The 18,724-nt window shown below is 42.2% G+C and overlaps 1 pseudogene across 1 annotated transcript; it reads left to right on the top strand.

Annotated features, from left to right (window-relative positions):
• Positions 1–2,575: 2,575 nt before the first annotated feature.
• Positions 2,576–11,016, top strand: LOC114222085 (H-2 class II histocompatibility antigen, E-S beta chain-like; annotated as a pseudogene). The gene is made up of 5 exons (XR_015768278.1): positions 2,576–2,617; positions 4,437–4,898; positions 9,440–9,721; positions 10,425–10,535; positions 10,979–11,016. The product of XR_015768278.1 is annotated as an H-2 class II histocompatibility antigen, E-S beta chain-like (transcript).
• The last annotated feature ends 7,708 nt before the right edge of the window (positions 11,017–18,724 follow it).

Below are 18,724 nucleotides of genomic sequence, written 5' to 3'. Positions count from 1 at the left end.
GGTTGTCATGGGCATGTATTGAAGAATACAAAGAAGTATTAAATACACTCTTTCTGAGATTTTGTTAACAAATTGGGCTAGGGTTTCCAAATAAAAAATAGGATGCCCAGTTAAATCTGAATTTCAGATAAACATTGATAATTTATCTGAAATCCAGATTTAACTGAGCATCTTGTATTTATTTGTATTTGCTAAATCTGCAACCTTAGAACAGGCACATGAACATAGACAGTGATAACCATATAAGCTGCAGTGTGAATAGGACAGCGACTTCACATATTTGTTATTTTTTAACTTTCTCATCTGTCAAGAATGTACTTAGAGAACTTCTGAATAGTAACATAGACCTTACAGGTCTGATCCAGACTGCACTCTTCTCTGCCATCATTTTATGGGGCAAAAGGAGATTTGCAAAGGTCTCTACTCAAAGTTTGGGGACCTGCTCATTTTTGTAAACTATCTATATGAGAATGTCATTATTTTCTTAGTTTCCCTCCTTCTGAGGGGGCTTGACTACAGAAATGAGAGTTCTACATCTGGCCAACGCTAGTAATTTTGATGCCTACCGGTTTTGGGAGCAGGAGACTGAAAGTCAGAAAATAAATTAGTTGGGACATTGAACAGGAATGAAATGGCCGTGGCTGTAGTTTACTACTATAGATAAGCAGGGAACCAACAGCAGGAAAACTAAGAAAGATAAGGTGAAGGATAAATTATGACTTGGTGACTAAGGTATTCTGGTACCAATTCCAGTGTGTAGGGAGGTTTTCCATACCACCAAGCAATTCTCCAACACCAGCTGGGTGTTCCTCAATTCAACTCAAGTCTGATGGTATCTACATGGAGATCCCACAGATTAAGGGCTCAGTCCCACAAGACAGCCCCCCCTCCTACTTTAGATGCCAATCAAAAGTTCAGGTTGTCACCTGTGATTCTGATGGCAGGGACATACTTTGGAGTTTCACATGACTCCCTATTTGGCTTTGACTAATTTGCTAGAGCACTTACAGACCTCAGAGGATGTTTTATTCACCAGTTTGTTATAAAAGGATAAAACTCAAGAACGTCTAGATGAAAGAGATAGGGCACAGAACTTTTTAGACCTCTCCAAGGACACCAGTCTCCCAGAATCTCCACGTGTTCACTAACCCAAAAACTCTCTGAACCATGACTTTTGGATTTTTGTGGAGGCTTCATTACATAAGCATCGTTGATAGATGATTGGCCATTGTGACTGAACTCCATCTTCAGCCTTTCTCCCTTCCCTGAAGGTCAGGGGGGATGGGACTAAAAGTTTCAACCCTCCAATCACATGGTCGATTCTCCTGGCAGCAAACCCCCACCCACAGGGGTATCCAAAGTCAACTCACTAATGTAACAAAAGACACCTTTCCTGCTCTTATCATGTAGGACATTTCCAGAGTTTTAGGAGCTCTGTGCCAGAAACTAAGACCAAATATACATTTCTTATTATAAATCACAATACAACAGTGACTGATTGCCAAGGCAAAGAAATCAGTAAACTTTGGTCCTAAACAAATTTATTTTGCTGGAAACACAGAACTGCACTGGGACCAGATTTTTAGAAAGCATATAAGTTTCATGTAGGATCAAGATTTTCAAGGGGTATGATACTGGAAAACTTTTCCATGTAATTTTCAGAGGCTGCATGATTAATAGTGACTTTTTCACCACAGTTTTCTTAGATGGTTTTCACATGGTTCTCACACAAGGACAGCTCACCACCCCCTCCCCGCAACCGTGTTCCTTCACCGCATGAACATTTGACAATATCTGGAGCCACTTATGGTTTTCTCGCTAGGGCTTTTTTCTGACAACCAGTGGGTAGAGGTCAGAGAGGCTGGTAGATAGTCTACTATGTCCAGAACAGGCCACCTCACTCCCCATCACAAAGATTATGTGGTCCAAAATGTCTACAGTATGTGGTTATATACAATGTGGTTGAAAACTGCTTTACACTGTACTGCTTCTAAAATTTCTAGACTCACACTTTATACACACATTCACCTTCTAATTCAGTATTTCATGGTTTATTTTAGCTTGTTTCATTACTTTAAAAAAACTAGACAGTTGCAAAAATTCACCATGTTTTTGTTGAATCCATTCAAAGTGAGTGCAACACTTCATTTTTATTTTTTGCTTCAAGCCAAATTTTTCAATATTTCATGAGTTTTTGCTCATTACATCTCTATTAACTTTAAACAACTTGCATCTTTAAGTCATAAATGGTGGTGACAGCCACAAATATTTTTCAGTAAAATGCGTCACATTTCTGCAGTAATTCTACTTTCCAGACCATTGGTGATATCAGGAGCTTCCATTTATCCATCTCACTGTTAGCCACAGGGTTATTCTTTAACTCTTTTGGCATTGTCAAATGACAAAACTAAATCAATTTAGTAAAATCTGTGATATCCCTTATTCAAGGGAAACTAATCCCTGGATTAAGGGAGTAAAGTTGACATAGTTTTGGAATATAGGTGAGGTCCTGAGGTGACGGTCAAGAAAGAAATCTTGAGATGTCTGTGGTGCAAAAAGGTGATTTTACTAAAGCATGGGGACAAGACCCGTGGGCAGAAAAAGCTGCATTACAAGGGTGAGGGGTGACTGATTATATACTTGGGAGTTGAGGGTAAAGAAAAAGGAGGTTTTTAAAGGAATTTTTGTGTGCTAAGGAGGGCCTACACGACACCAGAGACCTTGTCATTGTCAAGTTAAGGTTGTTTTTCCCTCTAGTAAAGCATTAACATTAAGACAGTTGGGAGTTTCCTGGAGGAATGTTACTCTGCCTATCGCAAGTCCATGTCAATAGGCTGCAGGTTATAAGAAAATTTTATTTTATTTTATTTACATTTCCTTCTACCTTTGTTTCTCACATCACTGTGGGTGGGTGGGTGATGTTAGGGCTCCAGGAAATTGAGCCTATGGGTCTCTGGAAGTTAGGCTATTGTTAAGAATGCTTTTTTTCTTGTAAATCACTAAGACATTTGTAGACTGAGGGAGACCAATGTCTTGCTGGACTGTGATCTGTATTAGTTAACCATTCGTGTTTTTTTTTTCCTTTCCTTAGTTTTAGGGCAGCCAGGAGTGCCTGAGGAATGTCACATATAACCCACCTGGGGAAGGGGGATTATGCAGGGTGTCAGCTTGTACTTTGTCCTCAGCTTGCCTTCTGCTCCCTCATCAAAGTGACTCACAAACTGTGGAGCACTTTCCCAAAGGATTTGGGAAAGGGTGAATTTATAGAGCTTTAGAAGAGGGAACATGGAAACGGTGCATGACTGGCTAGAAAATCAGGGATTTCCTTATAAGTTTAGCCAGTCTTATTTTCTAGGGTAAAGTGAACTAGCTAAACCTGAGTTTGGAGAACTGTGATTGGTATATGTTAAGTTTCCTTGACAGGTGTTTCTTGTAAGTGCAGGCTGACTTAAGTTTAGATTGGGGTGTGGGTGAGATACTGGGGTGGCCTCCCTCTTATGGGTCCTGATAAAGGAATTGACTACTTTTACAGTTCAACGACATAAAGACAAAAACACCAAAAACATATACATTGATATCATATATACCTATGTTTACACATATTATTCTACCGAAACACAAGTAAGAGCTCTGAGACACATTTGACCCCTTAATTCATCAGGTCAGATTTGCCAAATGAGTTTTGCCACCAAAAAAAACCCTGAATTTCCAAATTCAGAAAAGGGATTATGACCCTATAATAGGATCATGGCTTTACTCTCCTTAAAACTCTTCATGATTTTCCATTACATTTAGTATAAAATCAAAATCCTAATGTCACCCACAGGCTATAAGTGCCCAGCCCCAGGTGACTTCTCCAATACAATCTTTTCCCTTTATTCCTCTCACTGTCTGTGCTTCAGTGAACTTTTCTTCTGGTTTCTTAAGGAAGGTCACCATCAGTTCTTTCAAGATTTTGTACACTGTATTACTTTTACCTGAAACATGCCTCCCTTTCTCCCAAACACACACACACACACACGCGCGGGCACACACACACCCTCCAGTTACATCTAGTTAATCTTTCATGTCACATCTCATGTCACCCTTGAAACCACCTCTCTGGGACCCTAAGGTGATTGAGATCATCCGATTATTCTCTGTTCTAGACCTGCACACTCCTCTTGTGACATTTCTCACCCCCCGTATAAAGTCTTGCCTGGTTGCGTTTTGTGCATCACTTTCCCTCCATTTTAAGCTGTTTCCTTCTCTGGATTCGCAGGGGCGGCAGGGGCCCGAGCCAGCTCAGCCCAAACCAAGTGTTCAGGGGGGAGGGAAGCAGGTGGGACGTGTTTAAGGTCGGGGGTGGGGGGAGGGGGAAGGGCTGTGGGAGGCGAGGAGGGAGGCTGGTGTCTGTCAGGGGGAGGCGCTGAGGGGCGAACGCCCGCGCTGCTCAGGCTGGAAGGTTCGCCGCCGAGCCCGGAACCCAGCGACCCGGGAAGGCTCCCCTGAGACGGGGTCGCCGCGGGCAGAGGAAAGACGAGCCGTGGGCGCTGGTGGTTTGGGGGCGCGGGGGGGGAGCCACCGAGGGTGCCGCCGTCAGTGTCTTCCAGGAGCCCGCGGGTGACCGGATCCTCTCTGTCCCCACAGCTCATTTCTTGCACCTGTGTAAGGCCGATGTCATTATTCCAACGGGACGGAGCGGGTGCGGCTCCTGGTCAGATGCATCTATAACGGGGAGGAGGACGTGCGCTTCGACAGCGACGTGGGGGAGTTCCGGCCGGTGACGGAGCTGGGGCGGCCGAGCGCTGAGTACTGGAACCGCCAGAAGGACGTCATGGAGCAGAAGCGGGCCGAGGTGGACACGGTGTGCAGACACAACTACGGGGTGGGTGAGAGCTTCACGGTGCAGCGGCGAGGTGAGCGCGGCCCGGGGGGGAGGGAGGGGAGCGGGTAGTGGGGGGCTGCATGTGTGTGTCTGTGTGTCTCTGAAACAGACTCCTCCCGTCCGGAGTGAGCGTACAGGGTCTTGAGCAAGTACAACTTACATGGATCCACGTGAGAGTGCGACGTCAGGGACAGTGTGGTCTGTCTGTGTGACTGTGGGAACGGTGGTGTCCATGCATGACTGCGGAAAGGGTGTGGGAGGGGTGCGCTGTGAAGTGAGGGGGACAGAGAACGAGTGTGAGGTGGGGAGTGGGCCTGGATGTGGGGACAGGGAGGGAGAGTGTGTGGGAGAGGGTGCAGGAGTGGGGTGTCAGGCGTCCTTGCTGGCCTCTGACGGAGAGGTTTGGAGGGCACAGGAACTGGAGGTGAAGGAAACACTGACTGGGGCAGGCCATTGAAGAGGTGGGGAAAGCAGAGGAGAGTGTCTGTGGTTGGGGGTGGAAGTTACAAAAGGCTGATGAGAAAAGAAAAGATTGGGGAGAATGTAAGGAGGCCAGTCATACTCTGTTCCTGACACATGCCCTTCTTTTTTTTTTTAATTAAATTTTTTTTTTAATTCGGTGTAGTTGACATACAATGTTACATTAGTTTCAGGTGTACAACATGGCAACTTGACAAGTTATACATTATTCATTGTCCACCACAAATGTAACTACCGTCTGTGGCCATACAGCGTTATTACAATCTCATCCACTATCCTCCTTAGGCTGTGCCTTTTATTCCCATGACTTATTCATCTTATAACTGGAAGCCTGTATCTCCCACTCCCCTTCACCCATTTTGCCCATCCTCCACCCCCTTTCCCCTCTGATAACCAGCTTTGTTCTCTATATTTATAGGCCCGATTCTGCCTTTTTTTTTTAAAGATTTTATTTATTTATTTGAGAGAGAGAATGAGAGAGAGAGAGAAAGCACATGACGGGGGAAGGGTCAGAGAGAGAAGCAGACTCCCTGCTGAGCAGGGAGCCCGATGCGGGACTCGATCCTGAGACTCCAGGATCATGACCTGAGCCGAAGGCAGTCGCTTAACCAACTGAGCCACCCATGCTTTTTTTGTTTATTCACTTGGGTTTTTTTAGATTCCTCGTATGAGTGAAATCATATAGCATTTCTCAGTCTCATTTATTTCATTTATCATAATACCCTTTAGGTCCATCCATGTTGTCACAAATGGCAAGATCCCATCCCTTTTTATGTCTGCATAATACTTCATTGTATATATGTACCACATCTTCCTTATCCATTCCTCTATTGATGGACACTCAGGCTGTTTCCATATCTTGGCTACTGTAAATAATGCTGCAGTAAACATACAAGTGCATATATCTTTTTAAATTAGGATTTTTGTTTTCTTTGGGTAAATACCTAGGAGTGGAATTATTGGATCATATAGTATTTCTACCTTTTATTTTTCGAGGAAGCTCCATATTGTATTCCACAGTGGCTACAGCAGTTTGCATTCCCAACAGTGTACAAGGGTTCCTTTTTCTCCACATTCTCACCAACACTTGTAATTTCTTATCTTTTTTATCTTTGCCATTCCGACTGGTATAATGTGATATCATTGTGGTTTTGATTTGCATTTCCTTGATGATTAGTGATATTTTGAGCATCTTTTCACACATCTGTCAGCCATGTGTATGTCTTCTTCAGAAAATGTCTATTCAGATCCTCTGCCCATTTTTTAATCAGATTTTTTTAAAGATTTTTTAAGTTAACTCTACACCCAACATGGGGCTCGAACTCACAACCCCAAGATCAAGAGTTGCAGGCCCTACTGACTGAGCCAGCAAGACAAACCTAATCAGATTTTTTTTTTTTTTTTGGTGTTGAGTTGTATAAGTTCTTTATATATTTTGGATGTTAACCCCTTAGAGGATATATAATTTGCAAATATCTTCTTTCATTCAGTAGGTTGCCTTTTTGTTTTGTTGATAATTTTCTCCACTGTACAAAAGGTTTATATTTTGCTGTAGTCCCAATGGTTTATTTTGCTTTTGTTTCCCTTACCTTAGGAGACAGATCAAGAAAAATGTTACTAAGGCCAATCTGAGAAATTACTGCCTGTTCTTTTCTAGGACTTTTATGGTTTTAGCACATGCCCTTCTTAATTCTGAAAACCCTAAAATAAGTGTGCCAGTGTCTGTGTACATAAGCATTTCACTGAGAAAAAAAATTATCAGACTAATTTTTGAGGGCTGCGGGGGGACTTTGAGTCACCCTACTCCCTCTAAGGCTTTTCTTAGGTAAATTTCTTGGGACTTTTTCTTTTCTTGGAGAATATGTTTTCACATAATTGAAATGATTTTAAAACTACCTTTTGAATAATAATTTTGGTTCTTAACATTAAAATACTGATGTTTCTCTTTTTATAACACTAATAGTGTTTAAGTAGCTAATATTATTACTTTGTATAGTTACAATTTACCTCACATTTCCCCTTGTTAGATTTCTTTTCAATATTGACACTAAGTTGGAAATTTCTGCTTTTTTAATTTCTAAGATTCTTCTATTTTTTCACATATTTATATGTCAATTGTAAATACTGCTCAAAGTATTTTCTATTATCTATTATGTCTGAGATCCTAGCTTTCCTCAGTGATTTTATGGGTTCTCTATGTAGTAAGATTATTTGATTCAGCATTTTCTTCAGCTGATACTTGATTCAGCATTTTCTTCAGTTTCTGGTGTATATATTATTCTGTTTTTTATTTTCCATGTTAAGAATTTATACATTTTTACTTACTGAAATGTACTGCAAAATTGCTGGCAATGATTCACCATCAATCTTAAATCTACTATTTTGTGATATTATATAAATGTCCACCAAGTTTTCCATTTCTTTCAAAGCAATTGTATTAATTGAGGGCCTGGTAGTGCCAGAAATTGTCCAAATATTAAACACAATGTTAACGAATCCCAGATGCTGCCCTGACTTCAAATAACAGTTTAGAAAAAGAGATAATTATAAAGTGATAACAATTCCAGTAATAAATGTGGCTCTCTTTTTTGCCAAGGACAGGATTGATCAGCGGAGTGCAAAGATAAGAACTTTTTTAAAATTTTTTATTAACATATAATGTATTATTTGTTTCAGGGGTACACGTCTGTGATTCATCAGTCTTACACAATTCACAGCGCTCACCAGAGCACATACCCTCCCCAATGTTCATCACCCACCTACCTCCCCCTCCCTCCCACCTCCTCCACTCCAGCAACCCTCAGTTTGTTTCCTGAGATTAAGAGTCTCTTATGGTTTTTTTCTCTCTCTGGTTTCATCTTGTTTCATTTTTCCCTCCCTTCCCCTATGATCTTCTGTCTTATTTCTCAAAATCCTCATATCAGTGAGATCATACAATACTTATCTTTCTCTGATTGACTTATTTCGCTTAGCCTAATACCCTCTAGTTCCATCCACGTCGTTGCAAATGGCAAGATTTCATTTTTTTGATGGCTGTGTAATATTCCATTGTATATATATACCACATCTTCTTTATCCATTCATCTGTTGATGGACATCTAGCCTCTTTCCATAGTTTGGCTATTGTGGACATTGCTGCTATAAACACTGGGGTGCATGTGCCCCTTCGGATCACTACATTTGCATCTTTGGGGTAAATACCCAATATTGCAATTACTGGGTCATAGGGTAGCTCTATTTTCAACTCTTTGAGGAACCTCCATACTGTTTTCCAGAGTGGCTGCACCAGCTTGCATTCCCACCAACAGTGTAGGAGGTGAAAGATAAGAACTTTTTAGTGAGTGACTTTCCTTCCATTTTCCCCTCTCCTTCAAGATCATGCTTTATTTGAGACTCAACTCATAGAGATGCAAAACCATCTCATCTATTCCTGCTTCCCAGGGTGGAACCATTTCAGTGATTTTCTAAGGTGTGAAAGCACTGAGTAACATTCCCACAGACAACTGCTGTTCCCCAATTTATTCACAGTGCTTTGAATCATATTTTCTCTCATAGGAAACAAAAACAATAAATAGCTAACATATCATGAAGGCTGAGTTCCAGCCATTGCTTTACATATTTTAGATCCACTGACCCTCATAAAATCTTAAGAGGATTATTTTCCCCCTTTGTAGGTAAGACAACTAAAGCACGGAAGAATTCAAAAACTCTCCCAGGTTCAACCAGTAAGAGTCAGAGCTTGGATTTAAACCCAGGCAGCCTAGCTCCAGAAGTGACACTCTCAGTTAATATCTCTAATGTCAAGCAAAGATTTGTAAACACTTCAGTTCAACAATGAATAAGCATTTCACACTATGAAAAACATGCACACACACACACAAATTTCCACAACACCTGTCAAATCTAATGACCCATGCCGTCAGGATTAAATTCAAGACTCATGGCATTGACTCTCATTGGGCCCCATGGCCATCTTTGGGGGAGCCTGCTTGAGACTCAGCCTGGGACCAGAGACTGGAGGCAGCGAGGCAGCCAACCAGGAAGACTGACTCTGGTCTTCCTCACTGAGTCCCTCTACCACTTCTCTTGTAGTTGAGCCTACAGTGACCGTGTATCCTACGAAGACCCAGTCCCTGCAGCACCACAACCTCCTGGTCTGCTCTGTGAATGGTTTCTATCCAGGCCACATTGAAGTCAGGTGGTTTCGGAATGGCCAGGAAGAGGAGGCTGGGGTCGTGTCCACAGGCCTGATCCGGAATGGAGACTGGACCTTCCAGACCCTAGTGATGCTGGAGACAGTTCCTCAGAGTGGAGAGGTCTACACCTGCCAAGTGGAGCACCCAAGCTTGACGAGCCCTGTCACCGTGGAATGGAGTGAGAAGTTTTCTGACCTCCTAAGTTCCTTACCCACCAAGGAGGGGACTTTGCTTATTCCTGAGTATTAGGGTTCTCCGTCTTTACACCATGTTTTCATTTGCTCCATGTTCTCTTCTCTTCAGCATAGATCACTGGGGGTAGCTTGGTAATTGTTCCCACAAATACCTAACTCCCTGGGAGGCGATTATGCCTGGCAGGCAGAAAGAAGTCATCCCTGTTTTGAGCCCTCCATGATATCACAGGTCACAGTTCCCCCCTGACCCTGGGCACTAGTCCCCTTCCTCTGGCTGGGCTTCTACTTCTGGCACTGTTGCTCTGAACTGTTCATTGTGATGTAAGAAGAGGCACAACATCTACAATGTAGGGACCTTCCTGACATGAGGGAAATCCAATCTCAGCTCTGCTTTCTGTTAGCTCTGTCACCCTGGACAAGCTACTTAAACCTCATGGAGTCCCAGGCTCCTTGTCCATCAGATGTTGAAGTAGTAGGTTTATCAGAGCTATGATATTTAAATGAGCTCATTGCCTGAGTCTTGTGCATATTCAGTGTGATTTTTAAATCTCTTTTATGGTAATGCCCAATTATTCTAGTTCTTTCAAGGCAGACTTCTTCCCCCATTCTCAAAGCTCTGAATCCCAGTGTCTCCATCAGAGAAGTTGAATTTGGTGTAAAAATTGCTAAAACTGCTTCTTCCCTCAGGGGCACAGTCTGACTCTGCACAAAGCAAGATGCTGAGTGGAATTGGAGGCTTTGTTCTGGGTCTGCTCTTCCTTGTGGTGGGGCTGTTCATCTACTTCAGGAATCAGAAGGGTAAGGCACCTGTTGGTGAGACTCCCCCTGGACTTTTCTGGGGGAAGAAATATGGCTTTGTTTAAGTTTTATATCAGTGGCCCTGTATAAAACTATATTAACCTGGTCAACCTCAGATTTCCTGGAAATCCAGAAATCAACATTCCATGGTTACTATGTTGAAGTATAATAGGCTATGGCCTGTGGAAATAAGAAAAAGTTTAACAAGCATGGAGATCTCGGTAGAGACCCTGGAGCAAATGCAGGAAGAGCCACTAGTGAAATCGCCCTGGATTTGTGTGACAGAAACTTCATGGGTCACACCTCTCGCTTCCTGGCATCGTGGGATGTGGGTTGTGGTGTTAGAGAAATCTGAGGAGGGGACTTTGGGGCTGGGGACATTGTATCTGGGGACAGACTTGCCTCCATACTTTTAAGTATATGTGTTCCCCCTCTCTTTTCAGGCCACTCTGGACTTCAGCCAACAGGTCATGCTCTTTAATCCTCTTTTAGAGATAGACTTGGTCTTCTAGAACTGATGGTAGAGACAAGCCAGGAGACAGAAATAATGGGAGGATTGAAATGTGATCAGGCAGTTTACAGTAAAGCTTCTTTTCACCACTAAATAAGTGGTCTGCACTCTCTAAAGTAGCATTGGCTCAGGAAGACCTAAGAATATGTTCTTCTTACAGCAGTGCCCTTACTCGAGGCCCTGGAGGCTGCTTGGAGAGGTGGGTCTGGAAACAACACTCTGCTCTGTCTCTCCAGGACTCCTGAGTTGACGTGTGGATGGCGATACTCCAGGAAGAACCTTCCTTCCCAGCTTCTTCGCAGAGTGAAAGGCCTCCAGCTCTCATTCCTCCACACATACAGTGCTTTCTCAGATGGGGTTGGCCCGGCTTCAGTGACCCTGCAGCACCTGTCCTCCCTGTGGTTCCCTCTGCCCCGTCCTTGACCTGGAAGCCCCAGTGTGACTGCAGTACCTCATCTGCATTCTCTCCAGGTCCCCTTCTATGCAGCCCTTCCTGCCTCCCTCGCATGGGAACTCACCTGCTGCTCACGTGTCCTTATAAGCTTTTCTCAAATAAACATGGGGTGAAAATCATCTGCTACATATAGTTTCAAGGAAAAGAAGTATTAAAAAAAGACAAAGGGAGGATTCCATCACATTACAATCATGGTTTTCATTTATATTTCTGAATTTTAGTTACATGTGAATCTGAAGCTTTCCTTGCTTCCTGCCCTGTTTTTTCTTGGGTCTTCCACATTCTATAATTCAGTGTGCTTTCCTGAGGTGAAGGAAGCCCTTAATGACCCATATCGTGGTGATGTTCTATGTCTCTGTGTTCTCAAACACAAACACACAAGTTCCTTCACGCAATGGGATGTGAGAGAGGACAACAAATATAAGAAATGCAGGTTTCAGTTCAAAATGGTGACATACGAAGATCCTAAACTCACCTCTTCCTACAGACACACTGAATCTGTAGCTGCAGGGGGATCATTTTCCTCTGGGGGGTGGAAAAAAACACTAAAACAGGCAGACCCCTTTACACAGGGCAAAAGAGGGAGAAGCCACATGGAAGCCACATGGCTAAGATACAATCTCACCGTAAGCCCCACAGCCAGCAGGCAGCCACAGTAGGAGAGAACTCAAAATCCAAAGTTTCTCCCTGAGGAGTGAAGGGCGCATACCCCATATCAGGCACCCCAACTTTTAAGACCAGCACCTGAGAGATAAACCCCCAAAGCATCTGGTTTTGAAGACTGATGGGGTGAAGCCCATGGGACCCAAGGGGCTGTGGCAAATTGAGTGTTTGAAGGTAGAAGAGGGATGGCAAAGTATCTTCCAAACTGAGAAGGCACTTTGAGACCAGGAAAATGAGGCACGTGACTCCATACAGTTTACGTGGAGTTTTATTCAGGTAACTTACCGATGGGGGATCAGGCGGGCAACAATCCAGGTGCTGTGCAGCTATTCTCGGCAAAGTTTGGATCTTAGCCTACAGATTTTATAGACCAAGAGGATGTGCAGAGGGCACTGTGGTGAGGTCAAAGTGTCTTAACATTTAACAGCCCTCTGATGGCACCTGTGGGCCAGAAAGGGGTGGGGGGGTAGTGACTATGTTATCTCTACAATAAGTTATCAAAGCAACTTTACAGAAGACTAGAACAAGGGTTCCTGCATTCCGGTCAGAGCATACGCTAACCTCCAAGGCCTGGAACACTAATCCCCAAGCGAGGTCATTGCAAGGGGAAAAACAAGATGGAGGGTGAAAGAAGGGGTCAGTATTGTCAGCTGTCCTACAGAAGGAACAGCTCGTAAAGGGCCCATGCAGACTCACCTGCCCCACGGTCCAGCACAGAAGCGGCCCTTCTGAAACATGCCCCAACTTTATGTGAAAGACACTCATTTTTAATTTTAAGTTTTGGTCTGAGGGACAGGTGCCTGCTGGAACACTCTCTGAGTATGGATGCTTGTGAGCACCATCTTCCTACACTCCCTCTGCCTTGCTAAAAAGCCAGCAGTGCAGTCCTTTTTTATTCCCTTTTCCTTTTTTTTTTTTTAATCATTTCTCTTTCTTTTCTCATGGGAGGTCCCACCCTTGCGCTCCCCTCTGCTTTGCTCTTACCAATGAGCATCATCTTTGCGCTCTCCTTCTGCCATGTTCTACAGCACTAACATCTCCCAGAGGGGAGCTTCTACATATGTCTGGTGCCCTGGTTTTTATGCCTGGTGACCTGGTTTTTGCAGCTGCCACCCAAAGTTATGCCCCTTAATTGCCTGGCTCCAAGGGCAGTGGGACTTGTGTCTCAGGTTTGCATAGGACCAAGAGACAGTTCTTGGCAGGCTAATGCTGCCAGGGCACTGCATAGATAGCAGACTGAAACACACTCCCAGTCTTTCTGACAAAGAGGCCTATTTGCTTGGCCTGTAAATTTGGCATGAGGGGCAGGCTTCTGGTTTGGCACACTTATACAGTACTACAGAGGTGCTTTCAGGAAACAGAGACCATCTGATGCAATTTTGTGGTCTCCCTTCACCTTATTATAGCTCACCAGTATCTTATAGAAAGGAGGTTATGCCCTTCTTTGATACACTGCTTTTTGCTGCTGCCACCAGGGGAAACCTCTACTTCACCTGGCCCTGGTGGCTAACTGGTCTTAAACTTGCAGCTACCACAAAACTGTAACCAACAGAGAAAGAGTTCTCAAATAGCTCCCACCCTTAGGGCACAACAAGAAGCAACAGACCCAGAAGCTTAATTTTTCTGCAAAACAGGCCTATCAGCTTATCACTATAGCTGTAACCTAAGAAGAAGGCATCTAATTAAACACTCATCTAAGGGCTGACTGTAAACCTTTCTTGAGACCTCAAAGGGCAGGCATTATCCTTGTGCTCTCCTTCTCACCCCCAGATAGCCTGAGGGTTCTGGGGCCAGTGGGGTTTACACTTGCATGCATAGGACTGTATACATTTGCATTCTATACAAGTTGCTGTCTGAGAAGCTGGCTTCCAATCAGCCTGAATCTAGGTAGTACTGAGATCCTTCCCCTGGGGAGGTCTTGGTACACCCTTAACTACTGGGAGCTATTAAAACAGTCTGCTTGGACAATCACAAAGATTTGAAAGACAACCAAGAGATAGGGCAGAGTTGAACAATGAGGTTTACTTCTACATAAGGCCAACGCTTCAAGACTGGGGCAGGAGGCTCTTTCATCTAATGCATAGAAGCCAACACAGAGAGTCAAGCAAAATGAAGAAACAAAGGAATATGTTGCAAACAAAACAAAAAGATAATAACTCAGAAAAAAAACTTACTGAAATGGAGATAAGTAATTTACCTGATAAACAATGCAAAGTAATAATTAAAGTGATGCTCACTGAACTCAGGAGAATAATGGCTGAACACAGTGAGAACATCAACAAAGAAATAGAAAATATAAAAGAGTTCCAAACAGAAGTCACAGAACTGAAGAATATAACTGAATGAAAAAAAAAATACACTAAAGGGGTTCAACAGCAGACCAGATGAATCAGAAGAAAGGATCAATGAGCTAAAAGGCAGGACAGAGAAACTCACCCAATGAGAGGAGGAGAAAGAAAGAGAGAAAGAGAATAAGGGAAAGAAGAGAGAAGAAAGAAGAAAGAAGAAAGAGAAGAAAGAAAGAAAGAAAGAAAGAAAGAAAGAAAGAAAGAAAGAAAGAAAGAAAGAAAGAAAGAAAGAAAGAAAGAAAAGAAAGAAAAAGAAACTTAAAGGATTTGTGGAACAACAATGAGGACGCTAACTTTCACCTTATAGGGGTCCCAGAAGAAGAGAGAGAAAGGGGCAGAAAACTTATTTGTAGAAATAATGGCTGAAAACTTCTCTAATCTGGAGAAGGAAACAGACATCCAGACCCAGAATTTCCAGACAGTTCCAAATAAGATAAAACCAAACAGCCCCACACCAAGACACATTATAATTAAATGTCAAAAGTTAGACAAAAAGAGAATCTTAAATGCAACAAAAAATAAAATTAAAATTAAAAGCTTGTTACCTTCAAGGAAACCTTCATAAAACTATCAGCAGAGTTTTCAGTGGACACTTTAAGGAGGGAGTGGACCTAAGAACAAAGATTTCCAACCAAGAATACTCAGCAAAATTATCATTCCCAGAATTGAAAGAAAAAAGGAGCACTATTAGTAACAAGAAAATATGAAAGTATAAATTTCACTGGTAAAAGTACATATATAGTAAAAGCAGTGGATTAATACACAGTTTATGAAGCTAGAATAGAGGTTAAAAGACAAAAGTAGTAAAAATACCTGTAACTACAATAATTAGTTAAGGGATGCATAAAATAAAAAGATGTAAAATGTAATATCAGAAACATGAAATAGGGGAGAATTGTAAAATTTAGACCTTTAGTTCAAACTTAAGTTATGAACTTAAAATAGACTGTTTAAGTTGTTATATGTAAGCCCCATAGTAACCATAAAGCAAAAACCTATAATAGATACACAAAGATAATGAAAAAAAAAAAACTAAGCATATAACTAAAGAAGTCTAAAAACACGAAGGAAGAGAGCAAGAGAAGGAGAAAGGAACTAAGGAATTACAAAGCATCCAGGAAACAATTGACAAAATGGCAATAAAAACATACCTATCAATAATTTCTTTAAATGTAAATGGGCTAAATTTTCCAAAAGATGTAGTGACTAAATGGATAAAAATATAAGACCTATTCTACATGCTGCCTACAAGAGATCTGCTCCAGACGTAAGTACACACACATACTGAAAATGGAGGGATGGAAAAAGATATTCCATGAAGACCGAAATCAAAAGAAAGCTGGGCTAGCTATACTTAAATTGACAAAATAGACTTTAAAACAAAGATTGTAACAGGAGACAAAGACAGGCATTACATGATGATAGAGGGATATAACACTTGTAAGTATTTACACATCCCACAGAGGGACACCTTAATATATAAAGCAAATATTAACAGATCTAAAGAAAGAAATAGATAGCAATACAATAATTGTAGGGGATTTAATATCCCACTTTAATCAATGGATAGATCATTCAGACAGAAAATCAATAAAGAAACTCTGACCTTAAATGACCACATTAGGATCTATCAGATATATACAAAACTTTCCATCCAAAGGCAACAGAATACACATTCTTCTCAAGGTCACTTGGAACAATACTCAGGACAGATCATGTGTTAGGACACAAAAACAGGTCTCAATAAACTGAAGAAGATTAAAATCATATCAAGGCATCTTTTCCCTTTTCCCACCATAATGGTATGAAACTAGAAATCAATTACAAAATGAAACTGGAAAGAACATGGTCAAGATTAACATTATTGAAATTAGTATCAACAATAGCACTGAAGGAAAAAAATGTTGACAGTCAAAAGAATTTAGTGTTTAACTCCTGTTCTGGAAGGAAAAAAAACCAACTGCCATGTATTTAGCCTAGATAACAGAATCAACTGCCTATAGGACTGATTCTTGTTGTGCTTCTGTTATTTTTCATCACTTAGAATTTGTAAGAGCAATAAGGTCCTTATTTCTGGAGAAGCTTAAAATTTCTAATAGTCCCTATGTTATTTTCTCCTTTGATTATTAGAAAGCATGTTTTCTCTGGTTAATAATGTAACCATGGTTTGGGAGGAGCAAGATGGCAGAGGAGTAGGAGACCTAAATTTCATCTGGTCCCAAGAATTCAGCTAAATAGGTATCAAACCATTCTGAACACCTACAAACTCAACAGGAGATCAAAGAAAAGAATAGCAGCAACTCTATGAACAGAAAAGCGACCACTTTCTGGAAGGTAGGATGTGCAGAGAAGTAAATCCCAGATGATATTTGGGAAGATAGACCCTGGGGGGAAGGAAGACTCTGGCAGCCACTACCGGCAAGTGATAGAGCAGTGGAGCACAAAATTGGAACATTGAGAAGTCTGCTCTGCTGAGGGATGTCGCTCCAGTGGCTAAGCGGGGGGTGGAACCCTCTCTGGGACAGTGTGGTCTCAGGACCCTTGGGGTCACAGAAAGGCCATGGGTGCCTGAGTGTGGAGAGCTCCCAGGTTATAGGAGCAGAGAAGCCAGCTGCAAAAACGGAGCCGAGGAATGGGCTCTCAGCTCAGGGTTGCCATAAACCATGATCCGCAGCACAGTCAGGCCACTGCTCTTCCAGCAGGGACCCAACAAGCGGCAGATTGGGGGACACTCCCCTTCCTCCCCCCGGGAGGAGCGGCGTGGGAGTCCACCGCAGGAATCTGCTGGGTTTGGAGACTCCACACAGGGTCATGTGCCAGAGATAGAAACACTCAGTCACAGGCTGGGTGAGCACGGAGTGCAGCCGGAGACCCGGGAGACAGGAGTGATGGACTGCTTTTCTCTGAGGGTACACTGAAGAGTGGGGCCCCGAGTTCTCAGCTCCTCCGGGGCAGAGATTGGGAGGCCGCCATTTTCACTCTTGTCCTCCAAAGCTGTACCAAAAGCTTGCAGGGAACAAAAGCTCCCGAGAGCAAACCCGAGCAGATTACTTAGCCTGGACCAGCAAGGGTGGGGCAATTCCGCCTCCGGCAAAGACATCTGGGAACCACAGCAACAGGCCCCTCCCCCAGATCAGCAAGAACAGCCAGCCAAGACCAAGTTTACTGATCAATGAGAACGGCAAAACCCCAGCGCTAGGTAAATACAGCACACAGAATTCATGGCTTATTTCCCCATGATTCTTTAGTCTTTCAAAGTTAATTTTTAAAATTTTCTTTATTTTTTCTTTTTATATTTTTTTGAATTTTTTCTTTTTCCCTTTTTCAACCAATATCTTATCAATTCCTTCTTTTAAAATCTTTTTAAATTTTCATTTTTAGAGTCATATTCTATCCCTTCATTGTATTTAACCTTATTTTTTGTATATATATGATTTTCTTTCTTTAAAATTTTGGAACGCAGTTTCTTCTAACAGACCAAAATACACCCAAATTCTAGTGTGTGGCTCTGATCTATTCATCAGCCTGATCATATCCTTTTTTTTTTTCTTTCCCTTTCCTGGTTTTGGATCTCTTCTGATTTGTTTAGTGTATATTTTTCTGGGGTCATTTTTACCCTTTTAGCATATTGTTCTCTCATTCATCTATTCTCCTCTGGACAAAGTGACAAGATGTAAAAACTCACCTCAAAAAAAAAAAGAACAAGAGGCAATACCGACAGCCAGGGACCAAATCAATACGGACATTAGTAAGATGTCAGAACTAGAGTTCAGAATGACGATTTTAAAGATACTAGCTGGGCTTGAAAAAACATGGAAGATACTAGAGAATCCCTTTCTGGAGAAATAAAAGAACTAAAATCTAATCAAGTCAAAATGAAAAAGACTATTAATGAGGTCCAATAAAAAATGGAGGCTCTAACTGCTAGGATAAATGAGGCAGAAGAGAGAATTAGTGATATAGAAGACCAAACAATGGAGAATAAAGAAGCTGAGAAAAAGAGAGATAAACAACTACTGGATCACGAGGGCAGAATTCGAAAGATAAGTGATACCATAAGACGAAACAATATTAGAATAATTGGGATCCCAGAAGAAGAAGAAAGAGAGAGAGGGGCAGAAGGTATATTGGAGCAAATTATAGCGGAGAACTTCTCTAATTTGGGGAAGGAACAGGCATCAAAATCCAGGAAGCACAGAGAATCCCCGTCAAA

The sequence above is a fragment of the Eumetopias jubatus genome, unplaced genomic scaffold, assembly GCF_037043125.1.
Source record: "Eumetopias jubatus isolate StellerSeaLion01/CBP00866 unplaced genomic scaffold, mEumJub1_p1.0 scaffold_6, whole genome shotgun sequence".
NCBI classification, from domain to species: domain Eukaryota; kingdom Metazoa; phylum Chordata; class Mammalia; order Carnivora; family Otariidae; genus Eumetopias; species Eumetopias jubatus.
The sequence above is the reverse complement of the archived record's forward strand: the minus strand, read 5'-3'. Positions and strand labels throughout refer to the sequence as shown.